The 16,782-nt window shown below is 39.1% G+C and overlaps 1 protein-coding gene across 3 annotated transcripts in view; it reads right to left on the bottom strand.

Annotated features, from left to right (window-relative positions):
* USP53 (ubiquitin specific peptidase 53) overlaps positions 1-14,918 on the bottom strand; it is a 75,540-nt gene extending 60,622 nt beyond the window's left edge. For 2 of the 3 annotated variants that reach the window (XM_010364864.2, XM_030915454.1), the window contains exons 1-2: positions 14,693-14,896; positions 9,135-9,258 (exon numbers count right to left, since the gene is read on the bottom strand). The gene's annotated coding sequence lies outside the window, so the exon portion shown is untranslated. Of the gene's footprint in view, positions 1-9,134; positions 9,259-14,692 lie in introns of all 3 variants that reach the window. The other variant, XM_030915448.1, reaches the window with a different exon arrangement.
* Between the last annotated feature and the right edge of the window lie 1,864 nt (positions 14,919-16,782).

Raw genomic sequence — 16,782 nt, 5'->3', positions numbered from 1 at the left:
CTGTAAATGTATGCTTAACTTTATAGAAAATTGCCAAAGTGCTTTCCTAAGTTTTTGAATACTATACAATTTTTAATTCCCCCCTTATATAGGAGAGTTATAACTACTCCACATCTTCAACAATTGTTACTGTAAGTCTTTTTAAGTTAAACTATTCTAGTGGGTGTGTTTAGCAGTATCACATTACAGTTACAATGTGCATTTCTGTAATGACTAATGATATGGAGTAGCTTTATGAAGATATATGCCATTCATATATCTTCAGAGAAATACATATTCAAATCTTCTACTCAGTATTGTATTGGGTTGTATGTGTTATTGACACAGGAGTACTGGGAAGGGAAGAGCATGGTTCCTTTAAATGATATGGAAGCGGGGAAGGGAAGTGCTGGGTAGAGGAGGTTGTGATCACTGGCTAGGGCTCCACCTCCATGGACCTAGGGTGAGGACAGGCACTCCTGCCTTTGTGCCCAAATGTTGCCTTTCCCAAGACCACCCTGGCCCACCACGCCCCCATCCTGGGCCTATAAAAACCCGAAACCCTAGCGAGCACACACACAGGCCGCCGGATGTCAAGAGAAGATGCGAGCCGCTGGTCGTCAAAAGAAGCATGCCAGCACAAAAGCACACCAAAAGGCACCCGCACACCACCAGGTCATCGATCACCGGGAAGAGGCGGAGTTTGGCCGGGGCCAACTAGTAGCCCGACTCTAGGTGAAAACCATCTCCTTTCTGGCTCCCCCACCGGCTGAGAGCTACTTTGACTCAATAAAACTTTACACTCATTCTCCAAGACCACATGTGATCCGATTCTTCCCCTACACCAAGGGAAGAAACCTGGGATACAAAAAGCCCTCTGTCCTTGTGACAAGGTCGAGGGTCTAATTGAGCTGGTTAACACAAGTGCCTATAGGCAGACTAAAAGAGCCACCCTGTAACACACGCTCACTGGGGCTTCAGGAGCTGTAAACATTCACCCCTAGACACTGCCATGGGATCAGAGCCCCAAAGCCTGACCATCTGTATGTTCCCTTAGAGGTCTGAGCAGGGGGACACTGAAGAAGCGAGTCACACCACCATCGCACACCCTGCAAGGGGGAACAAGGGAACCTTTCCTGTTTCATTATTATTGAGTTTTAAGTCAATCTCGGGTCACTGCAAGCTCCGCCTCCCAGGTTCATGCCATTCTCCTTCCTCAACCTCCCAAGTAGCTGAGACTACAGGCACCCACCACCACGCCCGGCTCATTTTTTGTATTTTTAATAGAGACGGGGTTTCACCATGTTAGCCAGGATGGTCTCAATCTCCTGACCTCATGATCCGCCCACCTCGGCCTCCCAAAGTGCTGGGATTACAGGTGTGAGCCACAGCGCTCGGACGTTATTAGAGTTATAATCATCTCATAAAGTGAACTGGGAAGGGTTTTCTCCTCTTTAATTTTCTGGAAGAGTTTATGAAGACCTGCTATTATTTCTTCTTAAAAGACTGGTGGAATTCATCAGTAGCACTATGTGGGCCTAGAATTTTCTTTATGGGAATACTTTAAATCACAAATTTAATCTCTTTGATAGAAAGTGCTACTTAGGTTTTTACTTCTTCTTGAGTGAGCTTTCATAGTTTGTGTCTTTAAAGGACTTTCCCATTTCACCTAGTTGTCAAATTTATTGGCCAAAAAATTCACAATACTCTGTATTATCCCCTTAATGTTGGAAAGGTTTGCAATGATGTCCATTCTTTCACTCCTGATACCGTTAATTTGTATCTTCTCTTTTATTGATCAGTCTTGGCTAGGGATCAATTTTATTGATACTTTCAAAGAATCAGCTTTTCATTTCACTGATTTTTTTTTTCTATTGCTTTCCTGTTTTCTATTTCATTGGTTTCCAGAACTCTATTATTTTTTTTTTCTCTGCTTACTTTGGGCTTAATTTGCTCTTCTTTTTCCATTTTTCTGATAAAAGCTTAGAGCTTTCTTCTTTTCTAATATAAGCATTTCGTGTTATAAATTTCCCTCCACACTGCCTTAGTTTAAATCCCACACAGTCTGCTATATTGTGTTCAATTTTATTCTATTCAACATAGTTTCAAATTTCCCTTGTTCAACTTTCAAGTACTCCTTTCCCCAGCCTCCTGGAGTTTCTCCGTGTACCCAGTTCCCAGCGAGAGATTCAAGGGCACTCTTATGCAGACTGCCAGGGTTTTCTCTCTGTGAAATTCTTTCCCTTCTAGCATTCTGCTTCACAAATTCTAGTCACCTCAGCCTCCCCAACCATAGCTTTAAACCAGATCTATAAAGATATTTATAACTAACCTCCCTCCCTAACTCCACAATATTTAAATGCACTGGGTTGCATTGTTAAATAATTCTAAACCTCATACATGCTAAGAAACACAAGTTTAAAATGTGACAGTCATGATATTCTTTTGGCTAGTATATAGTAATTTGCATTCTAACAGTTCATTGTTAACACTGTGTAATATAATAAAACAAGGCTGCTTTGGGCTTAATGTAGCATTTACACATCGGTTCTGTTTAAAGAAATTCAGGCCAGGTGTGGTGGCTCATGCCTATAATCCCAACACTTTGGAAGGCCAAGGTGGGCGGATCACGAGGTCAGGAGTTCAAGACCAGCCTGGTCAAAATGGTGAAACCCCGTGTCTACTAAAAATACAAAAATTAGCCAGGTGTGGTAGCACACACCTGTAATCCCAGCTACTCAGGAGGCTGAGGTAGGAGAATTGCTTGAACTCAGAAGGTGATGCTTGCAGTGAGCCGAGATAACACCATTGCACTCCAGCTTGTGCAACACAGCAAGACTCCATCTCAAAAAATAAAATAAAATAAAAATATTTAAAAAGAAATTCAGGTCTCCAATAAAATACTATATGGATATAGGTACTTAGACTGTGACGCAAATCATCTTCCCTACTTTGAGTCATGGTCAAAAAAGTATGAAAGCCACTAAACTAAACTAACTTTTTTCCTTCTTTTGACACTGTAAGAAATATCAGGTCAGGAGAAGTTTAATGGACTCCAGGTTTTACAGACTGTAAGTAGTAGAGCTAAAATTCGACATTAAATACCTTAAGGGCCAATATAACACTTTTACCTCTAACCAAAGCACCTATGATGATCAGACCTGTTTTAAGGTGACCCTAGTAGCACTAAGAAAAATAATGTGGAAGGTAAAGATTCTAGAAGCACATCAGGAGGATCATGAACACAGAAGTACCAGAGAGGAAACTCTTATTAGTTGCGATTTCTAACTTGTCCTCTAGCAAGTCACCTTCTCCTTTTTTGACTTTTCACCAACCCTAAAATCTTGGTTCTCTTATATTTAAAGGCAGAAATCTTCAAATTGGGATATGCAAATCCAAGAAAACATAATGATTTTCCCAGAGATTAAAGGTATGCTTAGATTTAAAGGAATCAATTTACAGATCTGCCACTTCCAAATTTACACTTTCCTAGAATTGATCTGGCTAACAATTAGTCTGTAGTTCTTTCCCAGTTCTGCTTTCACAATTGCCTTCCTCCTACTTTACAAGATAATGACACATACCCTTCACCTGTCCTACATCTTACTGCATTCTATTTTCTAGGTTTACTACAAAAATCTCCAGATGCCAAAGGAGCAACTCAAAATATTGGTGTAATTTAAGCTTCCTTTAATTGGGCACCTTAACTCATGCTCAACTTATCTCACTAAAAGATACATATAATAAACTTTTAACTTCTTAGGTTTTAGTTATTTCTTAAAATTTATTATGTGCATATAGATACTGAACATGGAGACAGTGAAAGTTCAGATTTACTGGTTCCCAAAGTAATTGTATGTATAACATAATCCACAAGGGAAAAATATACATCTTTTATTTTATTATAAAGAAGTATAATAAAGTGATTGAAATGATTTAAATCATAAAAATAATTATAAAAAATAGTGGGAATATATTTATTTTTTTTTTATTACATGCGTTCCAGGAGAAAAAGAAGCAATGTAAAATCCAGCAATCCCTAGTGGTATATATCCAAAAGAAAGAAAATCAGTATATCAAAGAGATGTCTGTACTCCCATGTTTATTGTGGCATTATTCACAATAGCCAAGATATGGAATCACCCTAAGTGTCCACCAATGGATGAATGGATAAAGAAAATATGGTATGTATACATAAGGGGATATTATTCAGCCATAAAAAAGAATGAAATCTGGTCAACTGCAACAATATGGATGGAACTGAAGGATATTCAGTGAAGTAAGACAGGCACAGGAAGACAAATATCCCATGTACTCACTCATATGTGGGAGCTAAAAAATAAATAAACAATCTCATGGAGATAGAGAGTAGAATAACGATTACTAGAGGCTGGGAAAGGAAGTGGAGAGGAGGGATAAAGAGAGGTTGGTTAAAGTGCAAAAATACAATTAGAAGGAATAAGTTCTCGTGTTCAGTAGCACAACATGGTGACTAAAGTTAACAGTAATTTATTGTATATTTCAAAATAACTACAAGGGTAGTATTAGAATGCTACTAACTCAAAAAAACAAACGTTCAAGGCGATGGACATCCCATCAACCCTGATTTGATCATTATACACTGTAGGCTTATATCAAAATATCACATGTACCCCATAAAGATGTGCAACTATTACATATCCACAAAATTTAAAATTTAAAAAAGATACAATTCTATTGCAACAATAAGGAAGAAAACAAAAGAACTAAATTGATATCCATCATCATAGAAAATTAATGTTAATTTAAGCTTGAAAAATCACCAAATAGCAATACAGAATTCATATTTAGAAATATAAATAAAACTATAGAACAATCAGTTGAAAGACTTAAAAGTGTTTGCTTCTTTAGTGTGGCACTAGAAGAGAAGTGCAAGGTGCTATTGTATATTGTGGTAAGTTTTCAGTGCGATGCAGTTTATGTTCATCTTTGGTTTCAAAATCATCCCCCTCTCTCCTTTGCTCTGCTCTGTATGGGACAACCATACAGAGCTGATCTCTGCAAACATTTCCCAGGATCCCTGTGAATCCATTTCTGGCCCATTTCAGCCAATGAGAGGCACTGCCAGAAAATCAAAAACAGAGGAGAGAAGCCAAGGTATTTCTCCCCTTCTCTCTCTGCCCTGGTGCTATCTCTGGCATATTCTCCTCGAAGGCTCAAGTTCCCCGTTTATAGAAAGGCCTCTAAGGTTCTAGGTCAGGCTTGGTGGCTCCAGCTCTTGGGCTCCTGTCTTTGGAATTTAAGCCTAGGGACAGTGGCAACTTCCAACACCAGATAATTTATCTTCCCCTGGTGGCTCCTTAAGGTCTACTAATATTTTTGTTTTGTTTTGTTTTTTGTTTTTGTTTGAGTTGGAGTCTCACTCTGTCACCCAGGCTAGAGTGTACTGGCCTGATCATGACTCACTGCAGCCTTGACCTCCTGGGCCCAAGCAATCCTCCTGCCTTAGTCTCTCAAAGTGCTGATATAACAGGTATGAGCCACTGCGCCCCTGCCACTAATACTAATTCTAATGTAATACGACAGTTTTAATTTTCTGAATGGGACTAATACAAGTAACTATTTGATATTTTCAGATACAGGTGTCAGAAAATATTGACAAAGATTCCCTCCTTGATCAAACTCTACTCAACCTATTCCGTGTTCTTTTTCATCTATTCCTCAACTTTTGGACTGCTTTGTTTGTCTCTATGTTGTCCAATTTTAGCAAAAGTCCTACTAAGTCAAGCCAGCCATTCTCCTTATCTGATCACCCTCATACCTGATTAGGTTCCTCATCCTTCACCATCCTCCAGGTGATGTCTGATCACCCTGGCCTGCCTTCAACAAGAATCCTGTTAGGTCAGTTTGGCCAGAATCCTCTTATTCCTAATGTTGCCCTCTAGTAATTTTCCATCCACCAACCACACCCATATCATTGTCTATAAATTCCCGTTTTTACTTGTAGTATACAGAGTAGAGCCCAATCTCTTTCCCCAACTGCAAGACTCCACTGCAGTGCTCCCTATATCTATCTGTAACAAGTGTCTTCCTTACCGTCTTTAACAATTGTCATGAATAATTTTTTCCTTAACAGCAAAAATTTCTAAAAGTTTAAATACATAAATATATTTCATAATGCTTAAGAAATTCTTAAAGAAAAACGTGAGAAAAATGGCAGAATCACTTCAAAGCATCTTATATTCTCCTAAACTGTTAACACTGAATGAAATTCTCAGAAGTTCACTTATGGCTTGTTAAAAGCAACTGCATTACTCTACAACACTGCAAATATGAAATAAGTAAAATAATATATCCCCAAATAAAAGAGTAGAACTTACTTTTTCTAAGAATTTATATTTGTCAAACTGCATTTGTGTTTTTAACTCCAATGTAAATAAGTACTTCAGTAGCAGATCTACTGAATGTGTCAATACAATTTGATAGATCACTGCTTCTTCCTAAAAGAGGTAATAGTCCAGCTAAAAGGAAAAACTCAGCAATTTCCCTCTTTTAGTATACATTTTTGTAAATAATTTTTTAAACAGTATAGAAGAGCATATAAGGAAAACCAAGTCTCCCCCATATCAATTATATTCCCCATAGGCAACCACTACCAATGTCTTATGTGTCCCTTCAGAATTCATTTGTGCAGTTATAAACATATATCCACATTTGCCTGTAAAATAAGGATAATTACAACATTTACTGTTATTAAAATTTCTGTAAGGCTTAAATAAGAAAAAAACAAAATTTTTAACTTTATTAAGTGCTTAATATCAGTTATTAATACTTTCCAATAAAATATTTAAAAATAAAAAACTTAAATTTGAACTTTAAAATTAATCAGAAGTATGAGAAAGAGAGAGAGAGAAAGAAAAGAAAGAAAATAAGTCACTGCTGCTTTCTTATGAGTCAGTGCTTTACCAGCAATAATTTTATCTCAAAAGGCAAGATTCCAGAGCCACTCTCCTTCATTACCTCAGACAAGACTATCAGACTATCTTTTCTCCTTCCAAAACTTAAGCCCAATACATAATTAGTTAAGTAATCTATACCATGCCATATAAATTATGTAATAGGTGTTTTCCCCCAAAAGGGGATGACACTATATGGAATTTGTTCAAATTCTAACATCCAGTAATTCTAACATCCAATAACTTTATCAGGCTACTAGAATGCTCTGGGTAAATGATAACTGCATCTTAAACCTGATTCATTATACCTATTATGGGTTGAATTGTGTCTCCCAAAAACACATGTCTAACTCCCAGACCTGTGAATGTCAAAGTATTTGGAAACAGGGCATTTGCAAATGTTATCAGATTAAGATGAGGTCATTAGGGTGGGCCCTAATCCAATGTGACTGGTAGCAGTCATTATAAAAAGAGAAAGAGAGAGAATGATGACAGAGGCAGAGGCTAGAAGGATGAAGCTGCAAGTCAAGGAACACCAAAGATGAACAGCCACTGTCAGAAGCTAGGAAGGGGCAAGGAAGGATTCCATTCAGAGCCCTCAGTTGGAACCAATCCTACTGACAACTGGATTTTGGATTTCTAGCTCCAGAACTGTGAGAGAATAAATTTCTGTCATTTAAGCCACCCAGTTTGTGGTACTTTGTTACAACAGCCCTAGGAAACGAATATAATGGTTGATAAAGCCATAAGACTCTTTGTTCTTTTATGTGTATTGATTTTTTTTTGATTATCAAATAGTACTTATTCATTAGATTTCTGAAATACCACAGAAATACTACATAAAGAAAATTAGAAATATCCATAATTCCATATTAGTAGAGAATCACTGCTATGCAAAGATATTCTTAACAGTACACAGGCCTAGACATCAAACTGTAAAGTAAAACTTCATATTAACATCTTTTCACTAACAGCTCCTCAAAGATAAACTGAGGACTTCTTGATGATATGCTACAACTGCTCATCTTACTAGTAGAAGTATTTAAGATTTTATTTTAGATAACTAGATAGCAAACAGAAGAGTTATACCAAGTTGAAGCAATACAAAAAAAACTTTTATCTTCAAGTAGATAGTGTCAGAAAAAAGAAGAAATATCTTTCATTATAGAAGTAACTTTGTGTTTATAAAGCTAAAGGATTATACTAAGGAAGGTATAATTGAAGAATAAACATTCTTTGATGTATAAAACCATTGTCACTCTAGAAATGGAGGAATTAGAGAAGACTACAGTAGAAAATTTATACAACAAAGACAGAAAATAAAATTAATAAGCAAAAAGACTGTAATACTCCAACAAAAAAAAACAGTAAATTTTGAGTAATTTTCAATGTTTCCATTTTTTTGCTCTATTTCTTTGTGTCTAACAAAAAACTGTGATTTATTTCATGCTGCTTTTACCTATTCACCAGTTTCCACTAGTAACTAACTAGCAAAAGACAAGCATACACATGTATCCAGAATATAGGACATAGTCAAAAAGAAAATGGCTTATGGTAGTCTACTTTAAGACATGATCTCCAGAAGAAAATTATCTCAAGTCAGCAATAACCTAACACTTATTTGCCTTGACAAAGCCCCAAACTGAACTCTTATTTTATCTATACCTTCCTCCCCATCTCGGTCAATGGCTACTTTATCTTTCCAGTTGCTGAGAACAAGTATCTTGATGTCATCTTTGACTCCTTTTTCTCTCATATTTCAGGATCTGACCACTTCTCACCACCTCCACTTCAACAATTCTGGTCTTGGCCATCATCACATCTCGTGTGGATTAAAAAATAGCTGTCTGTCTCCTGGCTTCTACCCTTACACAGTAACATATAAGTCTATTCCGGGTAGTAGACAGAGATCTTTCTAAAATTAAATCATAAGGTCACTATCTGCCCAGCCCCTCATCCAACTACTTGACCTTTGGCTTTCCCATTCCAGCCACATCAGTCTCCTTCTCATTCCTGCACACCATGCAAACTTCTGTTCTCTATATTGTTTGCACTGGTCATTCCCCTGCCTGGAACACATTCCCCCCATGATGCCCACATGGCTTTGCCCTCCCTCCCTTCATAATTGCTTTGCTAAAAAAAATCACTTAAATGAGGCCTACACTTACTTAAAATTGCAAACCATCACAATCTGTACCACACTTTCCCAATTCCTCTTACCTTGCTCTACTTTTTCTTTCCTCCTTGGCACTTTTCTCCTTCTAAATATATTATAGAATTGACTGTTTATTCTTTATTGTCTCTTCTCCAAATCCACTTAGAATGTAAAGCAAATCGCAAGCATCTAGAACAGAACACAGTGCATGGTTAAGTTTTCATCAAATATTTATTAAAGGAAGCTCAGGAAATAAAGTAAAATCTCAAACAACAAACCCTTTGGAAAAAACAGTGTTCCTAACAAAGACAACCTAGGCACTAAAGTATAGGACAATTTCCTACCATCTGGCAGGTAGGTCAGTGTCAGTACTACACTGACAAAGGAGGAGCATTATCTCATGCCTATATGGCAGCACCATATAGGAGGAAAAATCTAGGGCTCAAACAATCTGCTCACCTAAGTATGGGGAGGGGAACCATGAGAGGGGCAACAGTTTATTATGCAGGCTGAGGAGTTAAGAAAAAACCAAAGCATGAGGTATCTGATGGGCAAAGAATACCCTGATGGGTTCTTGACAAGGATGGAATCCATACCCTGATAGTGACCTTATAATTCCCATAGATATTTTATTCTTCTTCTGATATAAAATTTACAACACATTGCTCAACTACTCAATCATTAAAAATGTATCAGTTTCATCATCTATAATCAAAATCAATATAAAAAGGTTCATAAGGCTATTGTAAGAATCATAAACCATGTATAAAATACCCAATAAATGGCCAAAACATAGGCATTCAATGAATGCAGGCTAATTATAATAACATTATCTTCCACGTAAAATGATTTTTAACAGTATCAACAAGGATTTAGAAAAAAGCAGAAGGTGTATTATATATTTTATATTCAATTTTGCTTTCTTTAAGGAAATACCTTAAACTGATATATTAAACTTAACTATTGCTTTAATTCAGATTAATGAGATCAGATAAACTGTTCAACAAAATGTCAATTTCTTAAATTTAAAATTTTAGTAGCGGTTCTTAGTAAATGATAAGCAATTTTTGTTATGGAGCTATCCTAGTTTAAGAATAACTAGTATATGAAAAACCTAATTTATACAATGAATGTTTGGGGATGCTTCACATTATAAGTGGATTTTCAATAAGAATTGTTGTAAATGTTCATTAACAAAACTTTTCTGGACTAGAAAGGAGAGAGAGAAAACTGAGTTAAAATGTTAGCAGTCAATGGATCAGAAAGAAAGATAAAGTGACTGAAATAACAATGTCAGCAACAGAGATTTGATTTAGAAATTTTCAACAAATGTACAAGTTTTCAAAAAAATAACTACTTAATGATTTTTTTGTTTTTTTTTTTTTTTTTTTTAGACAGAGTCTCACTCGGTCGCCCAGGCTATAGTACAATGGTACAATCTCGGATCACTGCAACCTCCACCTCTCGGGTTCAAGTGATTCTCCTGCCTCAAGCCTCTTAGTAGCTGGGACTACAGGTGTGCACCACCACACCTGGCTAATTTTTTTATTTTTTAGTAGAGATAGGGTTTCACCATGTTGGCCAGGCTGGTCTCAAACTCCTGGCCTCAAGTGATCCACTTGCCTCAGTCTCCCAAAGTGCTGGGATTACAGGCGTGAGACACAGTGCCCAGCCAACATTATCTAATTAACTTTTTACTTTCTAGTGTTTAGCACTATGCCTAGCATACAATAGGAGGTCAATAATGTTTATGGAATACCTCTAACTCAGAAAAGCGCAGCAGTAAAAAACTTCCAAAGGAAGGGTATTTCTTTCTTTTCTTTTTTTGAGACGGAGTCTGGCTCTGTCGCCCAGGCTGGAGTTGCTGCGGTGGCCGGATCTCAGCTCACTGCAAGCTCCGCCTCCCGGGTTTACGCCATTCTCCTGCCTCCGCCTCCCAAGTAGCTGGGACTACAGGCGCCTGCTTCGTCGCCCGGCTAGTTTTTTGTATTCTTTAGTAGAGACGGGGTTTCACCGTATTAGCCAGGGTGGTCTCGATCTCCTGACCTTGTGATCCGCCCGTCTCGGCCTCCCAAAGTGCTGGGATTACAGGCTTGAGCCACGGCGCCCGGCCTAGGAAGGGTATTTCTTAAAACTTCTTTTTTGCCGGGCGCGGTGGCTCAAGCCTGTAATCCCAGCACTTTGGGAGGCCGAGACAGGTGGATCACGAGGTCAGGAGATCGAGACCATCCTGGCTAACACGGTGAAACCCCATCTCTACTAAAATACAAAAAACTAGCCGGGCGAGGTGGCGGACGCCTGTAGTCCCAGCTACTCCGGAGGCTGAGGCAGGAGAATGGCGTGAACCCGGGAGGCGGAACTTGCAGTGAGCTGAGATCCGGCCACTGCACTCCAGCCTGGGCGACAGAGCGAGACTCCGTCTCAAAAAAAAAAAAAAAAACAAAAAAAACAAAACAAAAAATAACTTCTTTTTTGTAATATGTGTAAAATTGGAGACTGATGTAATTATCTTCAAATTAATTCAAAAATACCATGACACCTCAAATAATTGACCTTTTTTGTTGCTCATAAAAATAGCTAAGATATTGGAATAAGGTTTATTCTGCAGAAAAAAAATCCGATGAACTACAAAGATGAGTATATGAAGCAACTCTTCTAAAGTCTCACGTAAAATCAAAATTCTTTAGCCAGATGCAATGGTTTGTAGCCTTTTCTTGTATCATGGACATCTTTGGTGGCCTAATGAAGCCTTCTATGAATAATGTTTGTAAATGAACAAAATAAAATTCATAGCATAAAAAAAGAAAAAGAAAAAAATACTAAGATCACAAAGAAAACCAATTATATTAAAACTCAATTCTAACCACAGACCACAGTTCTAATCATGGGCTTTTGGTTCAACAATTCCTGATAGAGGATATGAGTTAACTTGGAAGAGCTAGAATATTATTTGCCTAAATATTCTATATACTGTACATGGTATCTATGGTATTCTTATGAATTTTAAAAAATGTATAACCTGCAAAGATTATGATATTACATAAAGTTATTTAAAATTTAACCTTTGAGGATTTTTACTTGTAGCAGAGCAGGTTGCATCCATTCCTTGCTCCTTTTATGTGCAAATACTGTAATGCAAAAGTTTCTAAAATTATCTGTATAAAACTAACAATATAATAATACTATTATTTGTGACATCATTATTTCTACCTAGCTCTGCAAAGATGACATAAATCAGCACACTTCCTTCCTTAAAACAAGAGCTCATGAGCAGAGTAAGCTAAGTTGGCAATCATTCTGGCCCTAGCACACCAAGCACACTGTGTTCAAAATGCTTCCAGATGCAATATATAAACTACCCAGCTTTCTAAAGGTTGTTTTTGAGTTCTACAAGAAATACCATATAGTTAAAGCTGTCAAAAAGGATCTTCTAAGTATTTTAGTAACTAAATATCTTTGTAGGATAGTTTAATCCATCACTTTATAAAGATCAAATATGTTTTTGGAAAGTTGTAGGGTAAAGCAATGTACCCCTTCTACCCCAGTAAGAGAGTTCCAAACAGTTCCAGGAGGGAAAATAATCCTGATTTTGGCTTTTAAAGCTATATGTAACCTTAAATGAGATAAAATTTTCATTTTTAAACTTTGTCTTGCTAAAACAAACTTGCAAACCATATGGTACCGAAATTGTATTTCTTGATACTGCAGAGCTTAAAATAAACATCTAACACTAAACAACATAAAAGAACTTGAATCACAGCACAAATGGCAGGTCTTAAGAGAACTATGATTTTTCTTTTTTTTCTTTAAGGAAAAGAATAAACTAGGTGGAAAAGTCTCCCTTCCCATTAAAATATCTTTTTTAAAACTATCTTGTGCATCGTTTAGTGAAAATAATATTAATGAATTGATTATTAGTGTCAAATTCCATGAACTTACACAATCTACATACATTTTTTAAAATATTTTTTTAACTTCTATGAACTTACACAATCTATATACATTTTTTAAAATACTTTTTAAAATTCGTAGGAAAAAGGAAAGGCCGGTTCTTAGTCTCTTTTTTACACGTTAGGAAGAGATACACACACCTACTAGTTTCATTAATGAAAAAATCTTAATAAATCACTTTCATGGTTTATCACCAGTAATCACGAACCTGCACAAATTGTATCAAGGAGCTTATTTTAAAAGCCACTGAGATACAAAACAAAAACCTTATTTCTCAGACTATAATTAACTACTACTTACACTGAGTTTATTTGGAATTCTTATGACAACAGCAGATAAATCATATATTACTTTTGCAGAATAAGTTTTGTTCCCTTTGGGTTTTGTTTTGTTTTGTTTTGTTTTTTAAATGTATCTTTAACAGGACTAAGGGTCTTTGCTTAGACCATCATCATGGAACTGAAAAGAACAGAAAATAAAACTAACAAGTATAAATGTAACTAAAAGTTCACTTCCATCAGATATTTTGTGTTAGCACTTGCTACTCACTTTAAATAGTGAAAACCAGCAAGGCTTTTCTTTAAAGAACTAAAAGTGAATCAGATCTTGATCACAAAAACCTTCCTTCCTAAGTTTACTGGGTTTTTTTGTTTTTGTTTTTGTTTTTTTGGAAACGGAGTCTCGCTCTGTCGCCCATGCTGGAGTGCAGTGGAGCGATCACGGCTCACTGCAAGCTCTGGTTCAAGCAATTCTCCTGCCTCAGTCTCCCAAGTAGCTGGGACTACAGGTTTACTATTAAATCTACCTCAAAAATAGCCTTAGATATTCTTTGCAAAATACACATATTTATATACACACACACACACACACACACACACACATATTTCCAGATAAGGAAACGTTCGGAAAACTTTGCTGTCCAACGGGTAATTCCCTGCATACTTTGCATTGATCAAGAAAACCTTGTAGTAGGGTTACAAACCTCGAAAGATCCTCAGATTGCAGGTTTTAGAAACCCTCCCTATTACACCTGTGCACGTACTTCCTGTTCTCCAACACTGTTTAAAAATAGTTTGGTAAATGCCCCGTAAGCCGCCCTTTAGAAGCTAAACATTAACTTTATCTACATCACCACTACCACTGAGAAACCACCACCCACCACCCCAAGAATCTCACGAGTCCAGTCATCTCTCTTCTCCAAGGAGGGAGCATAACCATCCTGGACCCCTTTAAGTAAAAAACTGTGTGCTCAGGCGAGGCAATATGGCCTGGACAGGCAGGGGCAGGAGCCAAGTAAGGGTAATATTCATAACACCAGCAGGACTCCAGCTTCTGCCCCGTCGCCGCCCTCAAACACGGCAGCAATAACAACCAGGACCCTGCAAGTACAGCACCACCTCCCGCCTCGCGCGCGCCTCCAGCCTGGCCTGAGGCATCTCCGCCAGACGCTACGAGAAGGGACGACAAGGGGCGAGAGGGCTGCACGACCTCTGGCGCCTGAACCGCCCAGCGAAGAGAGTGTGTGTGTGCCCTGAGGGCCGGGGCCGGAGGAGGTCGCCGGGCTGCGAGGGGAGGGACAAGCTCTGGGGCTAGAATGAGAGTGTCCCGGTCAGGCCCGCGGGGGTCGCAGGTCGCTGGATCTCCAACCACAAGGCTGGCTTCGGAGACTTACCTTGAGCTCTACCCTCCTCGCGCGAGGAGAGTGCGGTCCAGGTAGAGAAATACCGGCCTTCCACTCCCACACAGCTACCTCCCGCTGGCCCAGCTCCGCTTCACGCCGACACCCACCAGACACACGGACTGCTGCCACCGTACGTACCGAGGCTCACCGAGAACTGGAGCAGAGGAGGCTGGTCTCCGCCGCCCAAAGCCCGACCCTGCGAGCGGAGCATGCGCACACGCCCCAATACCCAGGGGCCAGTCAAACCAGTGACACCTGCGATCAACAGGTCCCTGGAGCCCCGCCCCTCTCCCCGCCTCGAGCCTGCCCCTCGGAGCTGGCTCCGCCTTCACGCTCAACGAGGTAACCCCGCCTCCGCTCGCGATTTCCCGGCTTTCCGGACCTGAGGAATCCTATTCCCGCGGGGATTTGATGGCGAGCGCGATACAGTTGGCTTCCTCGAAGGCGCGAGATCGCGCGAGACCAGGAGATAGAACATTTCCCTAGAAGAGGTTGTATGGCCCTGGAGTTTGGTTGTTGGGGGCAAGGTGGTTGTAGGACGTGCTGTCTGGTGTGGCTAGAAAGGCTAGTTCCTCAGGAGGAGGCGATTATTCTGGTGCTCTTGGTAGTTCGTTCGGTATTTTCTAAGCTCAAGAACGCGGATCCACCAAGGACTTCACTTAGGTGTTACCTGAGAGAACAGTCCGTAGTTTGGCATCAAAACCCCTTGCGGACACGCAATTTCCTTTAGCTTTCCGTGAGTCGTTAGACGATCTGTTTGCAGTTAAATGGTTTCCTGTGGCGTGAGTATGTATTCCCCAAGCAGTTGTTTCTTGCCTTTAATTAGATAGCTTTAATAAGTCTGTTGACGTAGTTAATGATTAATAGACAAGTCTGTCCACCTCCTTGCCGTGCTTTCTAACAGGTTTGAAGTTAAAATGTGCTGCTGGGAATTGGGCTAAACTTTGATTTTAAAAAAGATTTCTGGCCGGGTGCGGTGGCTCAAGCCTGTAATCCCAGCACTTTGGGAGGCCGAGACGGGCGGATCACGAGGTCAGGAGATCGAGACCATCCTGGCTAACACGGTGAAACCCCCGTCTCTACTAAAAAATACAAAAAAAAAAAACTAGCCGGGCGAGGTGGTGGGCGCCTGTAGTCCCAGCTACTCCGGAGGCTGAGGCAGGAGAATTGCATAAACCCGGGAGGCAGAGCTTGCAGTGAGCTGAGATCCGGCCACTGCACTCCAGCCTGGGCGACAGAGCAAGACTCCGTCTCAAAAAAAAAAAAAAAGATTTCTTAGGAATAGTAGTAAAGAAAAACCCATTGTCACTGGTACCAAATATCTCTCAAGTAAGTAAATAAGGTTTTGGAACTCATTCCGAAGCTGGTGTAAGCTGAACAGACTAATTGTAAAAATGGATTTCAGTAAACCCAGGGGCACTTCTAAAAGTTTATTTCAAGAAATAGGGGGAAGAAATACTGGACGTTGATACAGGCGACAAATAGGACCCGTTTGTAATGTCTGAGGCTGAATCATTAAGAATTTATTGAGCATTTACTATGTTCCCTTTACTGAACTAGGCACTGTAGGAAATAGGATAAAATGAAGCCGTGGTTTCTGCCCTCAAAATATTGAAAACTGTGGGAGGGGTGGGGAAAAAAAAGATCCTACTCTGCATTTTTAAAACAATAAGAGCACACAATTAACTCTCCCCTCAGTTTCCCTAGTGTCATTTTCTCCTCATTCTGCAGCTACTTTTCTGGTGCACCTTAAATACTGTTTTTCTTCTGCGTGGTTTCTGTGTTCGCCAGCATTCCATTTTATTTTGCTGTTTCTGTTTAATGTTAATCCATGTCTCCTTGAGCAGTCTCTTTCCATCATGGACTTTACCTACCAGGTGTCCTGTGCACCAGGAACTCTCAGTTGTATATCTATAGGTCAGACATTTTTAAGCAACATCTTCATTTGGATTTCACACAGTACCTTAAATATGTCCCAAATTGGTATGGACATCTTTACTATACTTTGCTCCTGATGCCATGTCCTTCCTCACCCATCTGGAACCTACACCATTTCCATTCCCTGTTTCAGAAAATGGCAC

This window comes from Rhinopithecus roxellana, chromosome 2 (assembly GCF_007565055.1).
Source record: "Rhinopithecus roxellana isolate Shanxi Qingling chromosome 2, ASM756505v1, whole genome shotgun sequence".
In the NCBI taxonomy this organism is placed as follows: Eukaryota; Metazoa; Chordata; class Mammalia; order Primates; family Cercopithecidae; genus Rhinopithecus; species Rhinopithecus roxellana.
This window is presented reverse-complemented; position numbering and strand designations above follow the sequence as displayed.